This window comes from Pinus tabuliformis, chromosome 6 (assembly GCF_031772625.1).
Source record: "Pinus tabuliformis cultivar Carrire ecotype Pingquan chromosome 6, CPIR1, whole genome shotgun sequence".
Taxonomy (NCBI): domain Eukaryota; kingdom Viridiplantae; phylum Streptophyta; class Pinopsida; order Pinales; family Pinaceae; genus Pinus; species Pinus tabuliformis.
Genome location: NC_142292.1, coordinates 803,272,204 through 803,278,133, shown reverse-complemented (window position 1 = coordinate 803,278,133; position 5,930 = coordinate 803,272,204). Strand labels below are relative to the sequence as shown.

At 40.1% G+C, this 5,930-nt stretch overlaps 1 pseudogene; it reads left to right on the top strand.

The window, feature by feature from the left end:
- The first annotated feature begins 450 nt into the window (after nt 1–450).
- On the top strand, nt 451–4,362 carry LOC149261234 (pentatricopeptide repeat-containing protein At2g13600 pseudogene; annotated as a pseudogene).
- The last annotated feature ends 1,568 nt before the right edge of the window (nt 4,363–5,930 follow it).

Sequence of the window (5,930 nt, the reverse complement as noted above, 5' to 3'; positions counted from 1 at the left end):
TGACCAAAGCATTATGCAAGGTCCATCAAAAATTACATAAGTGATAGCCATAAATATACCCTCCAAAAACTTAGATTAATATAAACTGGTAGTTGACTGAAAGAAAATATTAACCCTAAAACCTAACATAATATTATTAACTTATAACAAAAATAAATTATCAACTTAAAATGATATTAACCCCTATTAACCCTATCACTCCTCTTCTAAAATTATCCACATATATATATAAAACAAAAACCTACATTGTGGCTCCCCTCTCAAAATATTTGCTTTTGGCTTAAAAAAGAAAAAAGCCTCTTTCATAACTTCTCCTTACCCCACTATATTTTAATCCTTCCCTTTGCTTTTGGCTTAAAAAAGAAAAAGCCCTCTTTCATAACTTTACATTCTCATTTCACCATCATAATTTAATCCTTCCCTATACAAACCCCAATCACTTCCTCATGGAGGCCAACGAGTTCCTCCTCTCCATCCCTAGCTGACACCATCCAATAAAAATTAATATGCCACTAAGCTTTGGCTACATATATTTTAAGCAAATGCATGTTAATAAATCGCACAGTCGTCATTAGTCGTCATGGCTGGCCTGTGCTGTTCTTGAACATGATTCCGCAGAGGATCCACATCGCACAGTTCAGTACTTCTGGAAATAACTAATACTGATTTACATAAAATGAGAGCTTTTCTGCCTGGGAAATCAATGTTTTTTCATTACCAGCCAGAATATTATCGTCAATCCGCAGCTTTTATAAACGACGAGATGACATCTGCAGCATTTATTTTTAAGGCTTCGGGACGAATTGACAATCAAGAGGACTCAGATTTTCTCAATTAAGTCGCATATCCTGCCCTGATAGAGCAATATACTCACTGGATTTGATGATTGGTAATAACCACATATTGAGTATTCAATGATTATGTAAATGTTAAGCAGCAAAAATGGTATTGTTAGCTGCTTTTGCTTTCTTTGGAGAAGGCAATGGCAGAACCATTAAGGAATCAGAGGAATGGGACGTTACTGTTTGTTGGGCAGATGCTTCAGCTTCATGGTAGAGGAAAAACCAGAAGTGGCAATTATGGCAACGCTAGTCTTTCTGAGAATGTGAGAACTCTTTGCAAAGGGGGTCGATTGAAAGAAGCAATGCATATCTTGAGTTTTACCAACGAGTATGTAGATTGCTGGACTTATGTTCAACTCTTGCAGGGTTGCATCAAGGAGAAAGCCTTGTCAGAGGGCAAGCTGGTCCATGCCCACATGAATGAGACTGGATTTGTGCCGGACAGATTCGTATGGAATACGCTTGTCAACATATACGCTAAATGCAGGAGTCTGGTTGACGCTCGCAGAGTTTTCGATCAAATGCCCGAACGGGATGTGTTCTCTTGGACTGTTATGATTGCAGCTTATGGCAGGCATGGTGCTCCTGAGGATGCAGTGAAATTGTTTCAACGAATGCAAAAGACAGGTATCCAACCCAATCAGTTTACCTTTGCCAGCGTTATCTCGGCATGTGCTGACTCGGCAGCTCTCCAACAGGGAATAGAGATCCATAAAGATATAATAAGAAGTGGGTTTCAGTCTGATGTCTTCGTGGAGAGTGCCCTTGTAGACATGTATGCAAAATGCGGAAGTATTGAGAAAGCACGCGAATTGTTTGACAAAATGCATCAACGAGATGTGGTGTCCTGGACAGCAATGATTGCCGGTTATGCAAAGAATGGGTATGTTCATGAGGCTCTGGATCTCTTTCAGAAAATGCCTGAACAAAATACTGTCTCATGGAACGCAATGATTGCGGGGTATGCACAGAATGGTTGCGTCTATGAAGCCCTGCATCTGTTTCGAAAAATGCCTGAACGCAACATAGTGTCCTGGACCACAATGGTTGCAGGATATGCACATAATGGGCTAAATGTGGATGCCCTGAAGCTTTTTGGACAAATGCTGCAGGTTGGTGTGAAGCCAGACTCTAAAGCTTTTGTCGCTGTGCTCCCTGCTTGTGCTCACTTGGCAGCTCTGAAGGAGGGTATTCAAATCCATGAAGAAATAATTAGAAGTGGATTCCTTTCTGATGTCTTTGTGCAGAATGCTCTGGTAGACATGTATGCCAAATGTGGCAGCATAGAGAGAGCACGCACCGTGTTTGACGAAATATCTCAGCAGAACACGGTCTCTTGGACAGTGATGATTGCAGGATATGCCATGCATGGTTCTGGCAAGGAAGCCCTCCAACTCTTTGAACGGATGAAATCCTCTTGCATACGACCAGACCATGTCACCTTTCTTTGTGTCTTGTCTGCCTGTTGCCATGCAGGCCTAGTGAAAGAAGGTCGCCATCATTTTGATCACATGAGTCAGTATTATCACATTGATCCCGCAATGGAGCACTATAGCTGCATGGTTGACCTTCTTGGCCGTGCTGGATATCTGGAGGAAGCTCAAAACGTCATTAACCAAATGCCAGTAAAACCTAATTCTACAGTTTGGGGTTGTCTGCTTGGTGCATGTAGATCACATAACAATATAGAGCTTGGACAGTGCGTGGCTGAATTCCTTTTTGAGTTCGACCCTAAAAATGCTACACCTTATGTGCTCCTGGCTAACATGTATGGGGTGGCTGGCAAGTGGGATGACATTCGAAAGCTGCGGAAAAAAATGAAAGACAGAAAAATTAAAAAGATGCCTGGATGCAGTTGGATTGAGGTCAATAAAAAGACGCATGCTTTCATTGTAGGAGACATCTGATACCCCAAAATGCAGAACTTTCATGCAAGATTGGAAAGATTCTCTAAGCCTTTTGATTTTAAGTTGCCAAAGCTCAGCTTGGAAGCTCTGGACTATCCACTCCTCGATCATCATGGATAGGATGATGAAGACTGAAGAGTAATATCTCTGAGACTTGAATAGAAAAATGCGGAGCAGAAAGCATTCAACGAATTCTTCAGGCTGGCATGAAGACAGACTCTAAAATCTTTGTCGTTGTGCTCCCTGCTTGTGCTAACTTGGCAGCCATGGAGGAGCGCATGCAGATCTTTAGAAAAAATAATTACGAGTGGGTTCCTGTCTGATGTCTTTGTGCAGAATGCTCTAGTAGATACGTATGCCAGATGTGGGAGTATAGAGAGAGCAGCCCTTCGTTTGACAAAATGTCTCATCAGAACGTGGTCTCCTTGACGGTGATGATTGTAGGATATGCCATGCGGGGCTCTGGAAATGAAGCCCTCAAAATCTTTGAACAGATGCAATTCTCTGGCATACTTCCAGATCATGTCACCTTTCTGTGTGCTGCAATGCAGGCCTAGTAAAAGGTCACCATCACTTGGATCACATGAGTCAGTATTTTCACATTGATCCCGCAATGGAGCACTATAGCTGCATGGGTGACCTTCTTGGTCATGTTGGATATCTAGAGGGGGCCCAAAATTCATTAACCAAACTCCAGTGAAAATTGATTACACAGTTTGGGCTGTTTGCTTGGTGTCTGCAGATCACATAAAAATATAGAGCTTGGGCAGTGCAGGGAAGAGTGCCTTTTTGAGTTGGACCTTAAAAATGCCGCACCTTGTGTGCTGCTAGCAAACATATATGGGGCAGCTGGTAGGTGGGACGACACTGGAAAGCTGCACATAAAAATGAAAGACACGAATTAAAACGATGCCCAGATGCGGTTGGATTGAGGTCAATAAAGAGATGCTTGCTTTCATTGTAGGAGACATCTAATGCCCTAAAACGTAGAAAATACGTGCAATACTGGAAAGATTCTCTAGGCCTTTTGATTTTGAGCTGGCAAAGCTTGGCACGGATATAATTCTATGGCTATTAGGCATCCATATTCTCAATGTGGCTTAGGAGGTCTGCACTGGCTGCTTATGAATTTTCAACATCATGGTATAGGATGATGAATGCGTAAGGGGAATGTCTCTGAGATTTTAATTAAACAATACGGAGCAGCAACATATGACACATTCTCGATACCATAGTAAGAAGCTCACAATCGCATTTGGGAACATTCAATTCTGTGGTGAATGTCCTCTACAGCCAAGTTCCATTTCAAGATTGCTACATGAGAACTTTTTACAAGGTTTGCCAACTTTAAAAAATGAATCTTTTTCATGTGGGGATTATAGATGATGTCAATTGCAATGAGCTGTTGACATAGGCCTGTGGACTGACAAGCTTATTTGTCAGATTAGGGAAAATCATATTTGAATTCGTACTATATACAAGTTTTACGAAGAAAAGATATATTGATTGCATTTGATTGCTTCAATGGATGCTAATATATGTTTGTCTTCAGTTATGTATTGAAGAGAACTCATAATATTAAATTCGAAAAAATGGAAATAAGCATTGAATTATGTCCTTTGTACTTTTCTCTTTCTAGCTTTTCCCTCTTTTAGTTCATTCTGTTTTGGTTTTTCTTCTCATCCAAGCTTTCTCTATATGGATTAGCTTTATTTAAAAATGTTATACATTGTACTTTATTATATCAATTTATGATACAATATAGAGTATACAATTTGTATAGGCGACATATACTGTTGTGATCTTGCTGACATGTTTTCTTGTGTTCATTGCTTCGTACATTTCAGTTGTGAGCACATATCAGTTGGTATCAGATCTCCAGGTTTAAGACTGTGCCCTTTGGGTAGTACCATACTTTCCCAGAGGTATAACTCTGAAAATTCTTGGATTGAAGTGAGACTTGTTTCTTTGAAGGAAGATTTCGAGAGATTTCTTAATATATAATATGCAATACTTTTGATCTAATTATCAGAGATCTAACAGTCTAATTAAAACTTTGGAAACCATGTCCCAGGTAAAGGTAAACAATCAAACTTCAGTTCTGGAAAGCATATGCTGCATACCTTTATTATACAAGTCGGAATCCAATATTTCTTGTGCTGCTGGAAAGTAAATAGCCCAACCTTTCCAAAAATTGGCACCGATAGAAAGTGCAAGCAGTATTAAGGGAGAGACAACCCGATAAAGCTGACCAGCGAAACTGTGACTAGGGATTTCGTTTTGAAGTTCTGGATCTACCTTGCATTTTCCACCCAGAGTTCTTTTTGGAATACCATCTCTAGTTTCTCTAGTGTTTCATTCCAGTCCTCATATGGAGTTTCCCAATTGAATTTGCAAATTTCTCGAGTGCTTCAACACTGTAAATTTCTGTTATAGTTCAGTGGAATTTTATTTAGAGTTGCAGGATTTCTTTGAGCGGCATTCAAGACAGAATTTGACAAATATTTGTATGTTCGTGTTACTCCTGACCTTTCTCAACCAACAGACATTGTCCTGTTAATGACACAAGAGCTATGTGATCAACAACAATAATAGAATGAATTTCCATCTCTCGACTCAAAGACAAAATCAGTTCCAGAGTAGGGTGACCCAAGAAATTTTCTCTATGTTTGGTAGGCTGATGAAAGGCCATTAGCAGCAACAAAAACGAGAACGGATTTTGGGAACTTATTGCCTTGCCCTCCTAGGCTCTGCTCCATTGAATAAACCTACTTTGTAGTTGGACACCAAAATCACCAAAATCTCTTAACTCTTGTTTTGACAATTGCTGTCAACTGAGAAAAATTAGATATCTGGGTTTGGAATTTTGATGCCGACTTAAAGACCCAAAAGAATATAACTGATGATCAGAAGCTTACGATTGCTGAAGTTCATATGGAGTACCAAGAACACACTTGGTGGCAGCACTCCCACACTTGAACGTTGGTTGCCTCCAATCAACCAACCATCACATCATGGGCATATTTCAGTAGATTGTCGTGAGTGGTTTTCTCCTCTTGGCTACAGACATGAAACATCAACACACTGGTTGCATATTTGCCAGATTACTAGGCAGACTATTCAACAGTACATTGACAATTTCAATAAATTATTTATTAAGCTTGAGGTGAAGGACAATGAA